This window comes from Budorcas taxicolor, chromosome 5 (assembly GCF_023091745.1).
Source record: "Budorcas taxicolor isolate Tak-1 chromosome 5, Takin1.1, whole genome shotgun sequence".
NCBI lineage: Eukaryota > Metazoa > Chordata > Mammalia > Artiodactyla > Bovidae > Budorcas > Budorcas taxicolor.
Genome location: NC_068914.1, coordinates 8,451,183 through 8,464,901, shown reverse-complemented (window position 1 = coordinate 8,464,901; position 13,719 = coordinate 8,451,183). Strand labels below are relative to the sequence as shown.

Genomic DNA, 13,719 nt, shown 5'->3' with positions numbered 1-13,719 from the left:
CTCATCACAGAAATGCTGCTGCTGCTACTGCTGCTAAGCTGCTTCAGTCGTGTCCGACTCTGTGTGACCCCATAGATGGCAGCCCACCAGGCTCCCCCATCCCTCGGATTCTCCAAGCAAGAACACTGGAGTGGGTTGCCATTTCCTTCTCCAATACATTAAAGTGAAAAGTGAAAGTGAAGTCGCTCAGTTGTGTCGAACTCTTTGTGACCCCATGGACTGCAGCCCACCAGGCTCCTCTGCCCATGGGATTTTCCAGGCAAGAGTACTGGAGTGGGGCACAGAAAGGCTATAGACCCCTAAAGTCAGACAGCTGATTAGGAATAAAATTGGGACTGGAACCCAGGACTATCTGAATCCAAAGCTCATTCCCATAATCACTACATTTTATCACCTTTGGGGACTTGATGCTATGCCTGGCCCATAGTAGCTGCTCAGTAGATCATAGTGATTACTGTTATCTTCATGTTTATGCCTGAGTCAGTTGCTAGGTGATAGTAGCTTTCTGTTCCTGTGATCCAGGTGTTATTAGGCATGGGTATATCCACAGTGTTAATGGAGTCTTGACAGCTCCACATTCTCTGAGATGATGCCTCTTCTGGGACCCTCTCTTCACTGATGCCAGCTCTTAATGGAGAGAGATCAAGGAAATCTCATTTTATAGATATACAGATGGACAGGTACATACTTCTATATTTGAAGTGGATAAGCAACAGTGGATCTACTATATAGCACATGGAGCTCTGCTCAATATTTTATAGCAGCCTGGGTGGGAAGAGAGCACTGGGGAGAATGCTGCTGCTGCTGCTGCTAAGTCGCTTCAGTCGTGTCTGACTCTGTGTGACCCCATAGACGGCAGCCCACCAGGCTCCCCCATCCCTGGGATTCTCCAGGCAAGAACATTGGAGTGAGTTGCCATCTCCTTCTCCAGTGCATGAAAGTGAAAAGTGAAAGTGAAGTTGCTCAGTCGTGTCTGACTCTTTGCGACCCCATGGACTGTAACCTATCAGGCTCCTCCATCCATGGGATTCTCCAGGCAAGAGTACTGGAGTGGGGTGCCATCGCCTTCTCCGTTGGGAAGAATGGATACATGTATATTTATGGCTGAGTCCCGTTGCTGTCCACATGAAACCATCACAACATTGTAGTGCACACTTCAATACGGTTGTTCACACTTCAATACAATATAAGAAGTTTAATAAAAAGAAGTTATGTGCTACATCTTTCATCTGTAATATCTATTTTCATGTGCTTGTAATAGTTTTGTTTTTCTGATTATGAAGTTTGAATAATGAGCTATCTCCTTTTGTAAAATTACTTGTGAGAAGCAAGAAAACAGAACAGACAAGACCATTTTGGAGACAAAGAATGGAGGATAGTACCTGCTATACAAATATTCAGAAAGATAAAATCATACTAGGATAATTTTAAAAACAGATCAAGGAGATAGAATATAAAGCCTCGAGTGTACAATAGAATGTCTTATTAAGATGGTTTTTCCAATCAATGAAGACAGGATCAATCATTTGGTATATGCCGCATGGCCGTTCAGATGAAAAAAAAAAATTAGCTCTTTTTTTTCATCTCACACCATTTAGCAAACTTGGCTAAACAATTTCGGATGGAGTAAGCATTTAAATGAATAACATGAAACTATGGAGGAGGAAGAAGACACAGGTAAGTATTTTTTTGACCTCAGGGAAGGAAAATGGTGTTCTAAACAAAAAAGCAATAGAAGAAATTATAAAGACAGATTGTATATTTGGGTATTTCAACATTAAAAGAAATCTGTATGTCAAGAGGCATACTAAAACTTGAAAGGCAAACACAAAACTGGGGAAAACATTTGCAACATACTCTTCATCTAATTTTCACAATATTCCTGTGGGGTAGATAATATTATCTTCATTTATACACAAGAGAATCAAGACCTAGACACTTTAAGTAATTTAGTAACTTACTCAAGATTCCATTTGTACCCTTGAAAACTGAACTATGACAGCTCTTCACACCACACTTTGCTGCCGACTAAGAAAATAGCCAGGAGACATAGCAGTAAGAAATATGCCTAATAGAGGAATCAGAGACTAATTAAAGGAGTGGAACGAGGAATCAGACAGGTGAAGAGGTAATTATGGTCTGTTGTGATTTGTTTTAATAAATGCACAGAAGCTTTGTATACGGAGTGATTACTTCACTTGGGAGTGATTTCAAAGAGATCCTAATACTATCTCAATTTTTGAAAAATAAATAGATTCTAGGTACCATGATGGTCCAAGGTATTTTAGGGAGAAGAAATGATACATTCCACAGCACAGACTTCTGAAGCAGCTGGCTAAAGGGAAGGGGAAGAGTAGGGTGTCTACAAAGACGTAGATGCTGGTGGGAACCTCCGCTCCAGAGGAAGACATCATCAGCACTTAGGGGTGGCCAGACCCGAGAAAGACCAAGTACCCAGCCAGGAGGAGCCCCAGGCAATCAGGCTTACCAAAGCATTTCTAATGGTGTGTTTTTATTTCCATGTACTAATTTTTAAATTTTTTATAATTTTGTTTTTTCATACTAAAAATTGAACTTTCTTTTATTCTAGTTAGAAAAGATTCAAGCAAAAATTCCCAGATGATATTGTCTGAAATTAAATGGCTGCTTATTGTGGGAAAGAATAACCCAAAACACAATATCCATTTTTTGGAGGTATTTTCTTAATTGAGGTAAAAATGAGAACTTACCAATATGCTGCTGCTGCTGCTAAGTCACTTCAGTCATGTCCGACTCTGTGCGACCCCATAGACGGCAGCCCACCAGACTTCCCCATCCCTGGGATTCTCCAGGCAAGAACACTGGAGTGGGTTGCCATTGTTTTCTCCCTAAAAATATGAACACTCAGCATTTTCAGCACCATATCTCCAACATGAGAAAATGGAATGCCCTTAGCCTCCTGAGTTGAGTCTCTCCGTTTACCCTAAGTATCTCATAGATTGAAATAGTCTGTCTCACAGTAGCCAAAGCACCATTGCCCATATCCATGTCTAGGACTGCTACTGAAATGGCCCCTGGTCCATTCTCCTATACTAAACTCTGAGGTTGCTGAGGCCACTGAAGAATCACCATCTCTTGCTTTTCTCCTGCCATGATCATGTCACCTGTGTACCATCCTGAGCCACATCTGCCATTTATTTCTCTGTTCAGTTGCTCTGGCATGAATGTGAGCCTTTACCTGCATCTCTGTGGGCTGTGGATCCTGCCACACCAGGCTGAAGGCTCCTCTGCAGGGTTCCACTGGTCTCTACTTGGTGTTGCTGCTACTGCTATAATTATTATGGTGGTTGTTATCAGAATCACCAGACTAACAGGATTCAGTTGTAACAAGTACAAGGGCAGGCATGCATTTACTGCAGACATCTGTTAAACACCTGCAGTGCATCAAGCATCATTTCAATGGGATTACAATAGTGAGTAAAGCTGACCCAGGCCCTGTCCTCATCCAGAAGTTTATGGTCTAGAAATCTCCCTTCTCTCTCACCTTCAATGCAACTTCCCCTCTGTTTATGTTGAATTCTTTCTCAAGATCTCTGCAGCACCATTGACATTTAGAACCTACCTCCCCCTAAGTACCCTGCAACAGCACCTCCTTGATCCTAGGCAAAGGGAATAACACCTCCCTCAAAATAGCAAAGGCATCTTCTCCAGCTCCTGCCAGTCCTGATTTTCTCGGAATGTCATTTTGCTGGGGGCCTGGACCACAGCATACATCCATAAAAGTTCCTCTTGGTCCCAACAAGATCCAAGGGCGAACAGCTTTGTTTTCATTGGCTCACTCCTATGGTTTTCAGGAGTGTGATACTGACAGAAAAGACAAGGGATAATTTTAGAAACAGTGAGAGGAGTTGACGAATGGCAAGGTCATTATTTCCTTTTTCTTAATGGAATCTCACCCTTGTTTCTCCCCAACAGGGGTAGAGGACATCTTTCACCCTTTTTGATGTCCCCACATTCTAACTTGTATAAGCCCTCTCCTATAACTGTCTTTTTCTTTGTCCCTCTTGTTAGTGTTCTCATCTGTAAAATAGGAACAATGGAAATATTAACTATAAAGTGTGAATTATAGACTGAACTTGGTGCATTGGATTATGGAAGCCTATACACAAAGTGGTCAAGGGTGCCAGCTTTCAAGATTAGGACTGACTCCATCCTTTGCTCTGAGTGACATTAGGTAAAGCAGTCTCTCTGTGGTTTGTTTCTGTAAAATAAGGAAAATAATACCCACCTTAAACATTGTAAGAATGACTTACATGTCATGTTTGTGAAATACATGCATTCTATGCAGTCTCACACATAGCCTGTAGTGACCATGTACAGGATATCTGCTGATTACTCAGGGGTTATTACTTTTTTTCTCCCCTTTGCCTCAATGGTCCTTCTTATTGATTCTGTTTTCCCTGCTGTGCAGGGGAAGACTGAACCTAAGATGATGCAAACTTAAGAAACAGGGTGTGTTTCCTGGATCTGTATGTTGCAGGATCACGGCACGGTGGGGGATCTGTTGGGGAGCAGGCAGGGTCTCTGGCTGGGCAGGAAGTTTCATAGGAGCAACAAGCCTGCTCTGCAGTGGTCATGGTGGCCTCTGCAGTCTCTGTCACCCTGGTAGAGTTGTGCCATGGGAAGCGCAGGTGTGGAGCACCGGTGCTCCTTCCCAGGAAGGGTCCACTGTCTTCCCATATACGCATCCCTTAAGCAGTCCTCATCTGTGCTGGAGAAGAGATGTTCCTCTCTTCATTTGTCATACAGATTGCCTACTGTGCATCTCTGCTCTGTCTCACATTGCATGTTGCTAAGTTATGCTTTTGTGTGTGCACTTGAATTGATGGCTTACACCATTCTCCACCACCTCTACTGAAACATTTTCCCAGTCTCTGGCTGGAATTTCCTCCCTCCTCTGTGCTCCCTTAGGTCCCATATTTTCATCATGGTACTTGTCATACCCAGTAACACTGATTGTGGATTGAACCCTGTGGAATGTAGACCCCACAGACTGAACTATATGAAATTGCTGATAATCTGACCATTTCATTATTTCACATGATTCAGACTAGTACTTATCTGTATACTCTATAAACCAGTAGTTACATGAGACGGAGCAGGGAGAACTTTTTACTCTGTTTTGGCAATGCCAGGCATAGTGCTTGGTGCATTGCTGATACTTGACTAGTGTTATATGAAAGTGCTTAATAAACTGTGAAGCTCTATTCAAATGTAAGAGATTTCTGCTGTAAAACAGCCAATTGTATCATATGTTAGCATTAAAATATCCTTAGAGACTGAGTTGGAGATGAAGGGGAAACCAACATGAGACTTTACATCATCTAAGCTGAAATATGTTCTTGAGTTCATAGTGGTAATTCAGCGACAGTCCTGAGGGATGAGCAGATAACACTTTAGAGAGTACCTTTTCCTTCTTTTACCTTTGCAGTTCTACCTGTGTTAGTTTTCTATACTGATGCTCCAAAATTAAAACAAAAAATGTTTCCACTGCTTACAAGAAATTATAAATTTGCCTTAATAGATGTTGCAGTTCCACTAAAGGATCTCAGACAGGGGAATGTCCTGTTGGGACTTATAGTTTATGGGGAGTACCCTAGCAGCAAGCATGAGTGATGGAGTGGAGAGGTCAAGGCTGGGAGCTGGGAGACCAAAGAGGAGATGATGCCAGAGATGCTGAGTCATGGAGGTGGGAGCTGAGAAGAGGAGATGGACTGGAAATACCGAATGGATATTTCATCTCATGGGTGGAGGGGCGGTGGTGAGTAAAAGAGGTGGGCTGTACTGATCCCCAAGTTGGGGATAATTGGGAGACCAACTGACACAGATGCTTTAGGAAGGGCAGCTTTGGGGAGAAAGATGATGAATTTTATTTTGAGATATTGAGTGGGAAATATTATTATACAAGTTTGAAGTTGATATTGCAAGATAGATAGGCTGGTCACTGTCTTTGTTTTTGATTTCCTTATTGTTTGATATGGAAATTATCACTCAGGGAAGTTGCCTAAATGGCCAAAATGGGGAAAAAAAAAATCAGGACGAGGTTGGGCTGCATCTTGAAGGTAGGATCACTGCATGCTTTCATCTCTCCATTGTCTGTCCACCTACGAAGTCACTACTGGATTTTCAGCTTCCCAGCCATACTTGGCCTCCTACATTGAATGCTCTCTGAAAATGACTACTGGGCACTACTTTTAGGATTTTAATTAATCTTTAACTGGCTTGCCCTCTGAGCAGTTTTTGCTCCTGCTTTGAAATTTCAGACAGATGGCAGGCAGTTATTTCCTCAGCCTTGTCATCTATTCACATGGCAGCTGAAATACCAAGCACAGACTTGGAGAGGGATGGGACCATAATTCATTATAATTAGTCTTCTTTGATCGCTGTCCTTTGTCCTAAGTACAGGAGCAACATTTAATTGTAGCTGAAGTATTTGTCAAGAACAGCATCCAGACTGTTCTCCCTCTTTACATAAATGCTAAAGGACACTGCTAGAAGGGGAAACTCACATTCCCGATTCTCTTTTGAAATAGCTACTGAGTAGTAGTGGAAACCCAGGATTTAGAGGCAAAGGCCTGTGTGGGGGCCTTTCCTTGGTCATGTCCGGTAGTATTGTTGATTAAGCAGCACTGTGAGGATTTAGAAAGATAAGGAGCTACATAAAAGGAGGGCCTACTGTGTGTTTTATAAACCATGCCGAGGCTGAATAGCTGGACATCATACAGTTGCTGCTAAGTCGCTTCAGTCGCCTCGAACTCGTTGCGACCCCATAGACGGCAGTCCACCAGGCTCCCCTGTCCCTGGGATTCTCCAGGCAAGAACACTGGAGTGGGTTGCCATTTCCTTCTCCAGTGCATGAAAGTGAAAAGTGAAAGAGAAGTCGCTCAGTCATGTCCGACTCTTAGCGACCCCATGGACTGCAGCCTACCAGGCTCCTCCATCCATGGGGTCTGCCAGGCAAGAGTACTGGAGTGGGGTGCCATTGCCTTCTCCGCATCATACAGTTACCTCATGGCAAAGCCAGGAGACAAAACTCCTCATCTGCCTGAATCAGACCCTGTGCCTCTGCACAGTTAGTTCAGCAGCAGCCCCGCAGGGCAGATTTATTTGGCAAACCAATTTAGATAGTAAAAATAAATAAATAAGATATCATCATATCACTGAGTGAATCTTGTAAAGGGTTGCCCTGAAGGGTGACATTATGAGGAGCCATTGCTGGGTAACTTATTACAAATTAATTCCATGTCTTGATAAAAAAATATTTTATCAATAAATAATACTATCTGGTATCTGTAATGTGATATAGACTTTAGTATTTAAAATAATTATATGACTTTACTGTCCATCTTTATTCTCACTCCCCTGAGTTTTGTGAATGAGCTGAGGAAAGGGGTATCAGAACCATTTTATAGATAAGAAAATTGAGACTTAAAGGGTGTTATTACCATCAAGAGTCTGGTGGCTTTTAAATCATCAGATTTTAGACACATAGATTTCGATGTCCTTCAAAAATAAGATCTAAACAGCAGCAAATATATATGAGGGATCAGTTTCAGGAACATTTTTCTTAGAGCTGACATTCACCTCCAAGTTATACGGTTAGAGTTGCTGCTTTTCACTTTTCCATTTTTGACACTAAGTCATAATTATGGAGCCTGAGAAGCACCCAGTGCATTTGCAGGAGCTGATTGACTAGATGGAGGGAAGGCTGATTGTGCAATGGAACCCAAACTACCAATTAAAGGAGAAAGAATCCACACACACATGATCTCCAGGATATTTATGTCACGGGGAACTAAAAGGGCCAGCCTTCCCTGCCACTGTGGGACAGCCTATAAGTCAAAGGGCCACAGAGTGGTCAGTGTGAGCCCTAGGGCCAGGCTAAGATCACAGCAAGGATCAGGAAGCCCACCCTCTCAGCAGCTTCTCAGGCACTAATGTGAGTTTCAAAGGCTTCCCCTCTCTAGGGTAAAATGGAAAATCTTGGTAAATGACATTAGATTCAGTGCACAGTGAGAGAGGAAATCAGGCAAACGTGAAACGTGAACTACATCCATCAATTAATTGTCAGAAAATAGGGCTCAGAATAGAGTAATGATACTAATACTACTCACTTTTGTACAGTGCTCTAGACACTACAGAGTTTATGGCCCTCACATCAGCAGCCACTTAGAGGCAAAATTATTATCCTCAACTTACAGAGGGTTAAGTGCTGGCCTTACATGCCACCAATCCTGGTGCTGGAGGAGGGGCATGCATCTAGGTTTCTGACTACTGCTCTCAGCCCCATAGGGCTGCCTAGGTCGGGGGGGGGGGGGGGGTGTGATGCTGGGGACAGTGGTGGGGAGTGTCCTGCGCTGTGGTCTGTGGTTTATTCTCCTGGGAGCCCTTTTAAACTGTTCCTTCTTACTGATGAGTGTCTCTGCAGTGGCACACAGGAGTGGCCTCAAGGCTAACAATAATGGGCCATTAACTGAATAACAGCCCTGGCACAAAGTCACAGCCACACTAGGGTCTTAATTAGGCTCCAGCAGAAGCAGAGAAGGATCACATTCGTGGGAGATTGCTGGTTGACTAATTAGGTGTCAAGTTAACAATTTCCCTCTGGGATATCTCAAGTCAGTCCCACTGTGACTCAAAACATTGACCAAACTGGGAGTCCCAACTGGGCCAATTTCTTGGGAGAAGAGAGGAGATGCTTCCCCAAGATCTAGCTCCCTGTAGTAGATTAGTACAGGATTCCCTTATTTTCCCTGGCTAATAGTTTAACTTCAAAAACTTAGCAACTGTCAGTCCAGTGTTTCTGTCCCACTGACAAGAGCCGAAGGGCAGTCGTGCCTGGGTGCCCGGAGCTGAAAAGCAGTCAGCAGTCCCAGCTCAGCTGTTTCTGCAGCAGATGTTAAACAGTGTTATGGAAGAAAATAGGATCAAGGACCGCCCGAGACTCAAGCCCAGAACCTGGGGGAGAGGCTAGAGGACCATTCCGGAGTGAGTAAAAGTCGCTCAGTCACATCTGACTCTTTGCAACCACGTGGACCATACAGTCCATGCAATTCTCCAGGCCAGAATACTGGAGTGGAAGGCCTTTTCCTTCCTAATCCAGAGATCAAACCCAGGTCTCCCATATTGCAGGTGGATTGTTAACCAGCTGAGCCACAAGGGAAGCCCAGTCTGGAATGGAGGTAGGCAGCACTGAAATCACTTGAACCCTGTGTTAAATGTAACCTCTGTGTTCCATTCATTAGTCATGAGGACAGGGCCTTCATATTAATTTTGCCGAGCCCTTATCAATACCTTTACATGTGCACAATCATCTCCTCTAAGAGAAGTTGTATAGATTAGTTGATATAGAGCCTGTGACATAGAGCCATGTGTGCAGTAAGAATTCAGGAACATGACCTGCTTCTGAATCCATAGAGCCTGAGGGGCTTCTGTAAGGGCTGATCCTGTCCACCAAGACAGACCTCATCCACTCAGCATGGTCGTCCAGGCCCATATATCCCCACTTAGACTGAGGTCCCCACCTGCCTGACTTCATTTGCCCTGCCCACTATTCCATTCCCTTGACCTGCCTTGTTCCTGCCTTCACTGCTGGGCACCTGCCTCTGGCATCTCTGTTTGATGCATGATCCAAGCCCTTTATCCTCTGCCTCATCCTCCTCTTCTCCAACCTCTGTCTCTCCTGTTTGGTACAACAACTCTGACTACCTTTGGAATAACATTCTTTTCAGCTCAAATACCACCCCTTAGATCATGGACTAAGAGAGAGAGCCCCCCAGCTCGTCTTCCCTGAAGAAGGTATACATCATGAGAAGCACTTGGGTGTGGGGGAAGAGGGTCCATGAAGCTATTCCCAGGTTCCTTTCTTTGACCCTTTGACCCTTCTGTTGGGAAGAAGTCAGTGCCAACATCTACCTTCTAATGGAAGTGGACTCCTCTGATTGTGACCAGCTAGACAAAGGGCCACATGAGATAGAGAATTACCAGACAAGGCAAGCCAGGCCCTAGAAATAAACTGAAAGGAAACGGGTAGGCAGTGGAGGCTAGGAAGCTGGAAGAAGTTGGATGATGAATGGTAATCCAGCAGGCACCTGGGGTCAGTGGATCCCAGACCTGGAAACCAAGAGATGGCATTAAGGAACAGGCAGAGTCTCAAGGTGGCAGACAGGAGTTTCCTTGTGGAAAGAGTTGTCAGGGTCTTGAAGAAAAGCTCCTCAAGAGACCCAGGGAGGACCACGGTGTGGCCTCCTGGAAGGAGTTGAGACTTTAGCACAATGTTGGTGTATCAGTTTAGGCGCAGAACTTAGAGCCATTTAACAGAACAACCCATGTAATGAGGGGGTGGGACAGGGAGGGGAAAGGAGTGTGATGCTGGGGTGTGGATTCTTACACTGTGACTTGGACCATTTGACCACAGAGGAAGCCCAGATAGAGATGTGTCTTTCAAGAGCTCCAGGGACATGCAAGCTGGCAAGCCCACAGATTGACTATGCAGAGCCTTCAAAACTTATCACGGACAGGGACCATTGTCCCATTTGTGCTTGCTTCCCAGAGGACAGGACCAAGTGAGATGGTGTGTGAAGGAGCCCTTTAAGCATAAAGGTGCTTGATTTTGCTTTTAAGTTTAGTCACTAATTGTAGAACTGCTGATATTTTTCTGAGCTTATCATGATGCTCGCTAACTGTTAGCTATTCAAATATTTGCAATTACTATTATAGCAGGAGAAACTCTGAGATGATTCATGTTTATGCATGTCCTCTTTTCCTCACTTGAGAAGGTCACAGACTCTGGGCTTCCTGACCTAGAGGATGCTTTTGTTCCTAATTTTATCTTCTCCAAGCTGCCAAATTTGTGATGAAGATTTGTGAGGCAGAGTTCCTCTGAGGGAACCAAGTAGAAATAGGAGATGCTTTCCCTTGATCCAAAGGCAATTTGCAATCCTGGGAGGTGGAGGAAAGATTGTGGGGCCTAAGGAAGAGGTGTACCCAGGAATCGTCCCAGGAAGGTGGCTTGCCTTCAGAGGGGGAAGCCCGTGCACCTACAGCAGAGGCCCCCAGGTCCCGGACTCTCTGATCTAAAGGAAACAGGAGGTCAGGGCAGCAGAGCACACATTAGTGACCCACGTGACTCATAAGTTAGTGTGTTTTGCCACTAGAGAACCCTGGCCCTTCCACCATGATGGGGCTCAGTGTATGTTGAGGGAAGAATTTCTCCTTAATTGTGAGTATGTTTGATTTCTTTTTTTTCCCTCCTTGGCAGAGAAGGATAATTGGAGTTAAATTTAACTAGATTTCAAGCAAACAGGCATCAATAATATGATCTTTCTGTGAATATATGTGTGTCTTGAATGTTATACGTTTTTTAAAATAAAAAAATAAATAAACGTTTTAATTTCATTTGGGGGTATAGCCACTTAACAATGTTGTGATAGTTTCAGGTGAATAGCAAAGGGATTCAACCATACTTACATATGTATCTGTTCTCCCCCCAGAAAACTTCCCTCCGATCCAGGCTGCCACATAACACTGAGCAGAGTTCTATGTGCTATACAGTAGGTCCCTTTAATAATTGTTCTGTGACCACATGGAGCTTCCCTAGTGGCTCAGAGGATAAAGAATCCAGCTGCCAATGCAGGAGACTCAGATTCAGTCTCTGGGTGGGGTAGATCCTCTGGAGGAGGGCATGGAAACCCACTCCAGTATTCTTGCCTGCAGAATTCCATGGACAGCTGGAGTCTGGCCAGCTACAGTCTGTGGGGCCACAAAGAGTTGGATACGACTGAGTGACTAGCAACACTGTGCCCACGTAACTCCTAAGGAAAATGGTGAACGTTTTCCCAGTAGCTACTGTATGCTGCTCCTGGTTTTAATGTATAACTAAGGCAATCACATTTAATCCTCAGAATGATCTATGAAGTATTAGAGTCCCCTTTGTATAGATAAGAAAACTGAACTAAATAATGGTCCTGTGGCCTTGCACCAGAATTTGTGGCTAGTATCAGAACTGAGACTCAAGCCTAAGCTATGTGATTCTAAAGCCTGCCTCCCTCCACCAGCCTGCACTGGAGAGGTGTGACAGTGCCTAGCTCTTATGAAGGAAGGACTGATGGCTGTGGCAGCAGGTTTAATAACTGAGCTGTGATATAAAATAGTTCTCGTGAATGTACATGTCTGACTTTCAGAGAGAGGACGGCCGAGGGACTAAATTATTGAGGTTACCTTTTAGAAACCTTCAGTGTGACCTAGACTTGCTTCACTTTGAAAAATAGTTATCATCCTCTCCCTCCTTTTTTAATCTCCACATTGGGAAGGGAATTTCTATGGATATGTTGGCATTGTCCAACAGGAGACAAGTGATACAAAAAGACCTGACAGATATCTCCCAGGCAGAGAATTATGTGAGAAGGGTGCTGAATTATAGCCAAGAGTAGAATGACTTCAGGCACCGCAGCTACTGGGAAATGCTTTGCGGAATATCGGATGGAGCTTTAGATTTATTGCATCTAATTGAATCTTTAGCAAGCCTGGAAGAAGTAGCTATTCCGATTACTATTGTTCTGGTGGAACTGCAAGGGCATGGGGAAGGGTGAGGGAGAGATGAATAGATAGATGGTGGATGGAGAAATAGATAGGCAGGTAGGTAGGTAGGTAAGAGATAATACCCATATATTATCATCTATGACTCATTACATCGATTCTTTGGTAAGTTTGTAAGGCAGCTGGTCATTCATTTGTTCTGTTGAGTTCTTTTTCATTTTGCTTTTCAAAATCAGTTCTGAAGTAGAAGGAGACATGTCCCCTTGCTTTATTCCTGCCCTCCTGCCCTCCTTTGTTCCTGTCTTCATGTCTAGGTGTTTTTTTTTTCTTTTTTTCCCTTTTGTTTTCCCCTTCTCTTTGTGTTGTGCACGTTAATTGAGCATCTGTGTGTACCAGGTACTGAGATACCAGAAATATAACACTTATCAGATACAAAAAGCCTGTGTTCTATGCTTTCAAGAAACCCAGGCCCACAGAGTAGGTCAAAGAAGGATCCAAAATGTCAGATTCAAAAGCATTTAAAATAGGCCTTCAAAGATGGGTGGCATTTCAAGAGGCAGATACTGTCTCTCTTGGGGGGAATGTAGGATATGCTATGAAGAACCTGGATGACTTAACTGATCAAGAAAGAAGCTTCATGGTATGGTCATTTCTAGGCCATAGTTAGAATAGGAGTGAGTGTGCACAGCAAGTAATGAGCTGGTCACGAGTGCGGAGATCGTGGTCCTTGAATGCTTAGGAGTCTCGCTGCCTTTTCTGGGCACCTGGCCTTGGCTTCCTGAATGGACAAGAAGCATGGCTAGCTCTGGCATGGGGGCATATGTTCTTGTATGTTGCATACATATTAGTTCAAAGTGTTTACTTACTGGATATGGTAGTTCAGATTAGAAAGTGAAAAGAATGTGTATCGTCACTATTACTATTCTCTCATACTTACTTTCTTGGTTATGGTTAAACAAAACAGGAGTTCTCTCCTGGTATCTTTGACTGTGCATACTAAGAAATGCAATGAATGGCAAGGTAATTGCTTTCATCCCATTCTATTTAGTCAGTTGTGTAAAACTGGGCCCTGGTTCTGCCTTTTCAGGATGTTGAAGCAGAAGTCCCTAGAGATGTGTGTGCATTCTGCTCTGAGCCAGCCTC

General features: G+C 43.8%; 1 protein-coding gene across 1 annotated transcript in view; it reads left to right on the top strand.

Annotated features, from left to right (window-relative positions):
* NRG3 (neuregulin 3) overlaps nucleotides 1-13,719 on the top strand; it is a 1,234,309-nt gene that overhangs the window by 642,217 nt on the left and 578,373 nt on the right. The gene's annotated exons all lie outside the window — the stretch shown is intronic.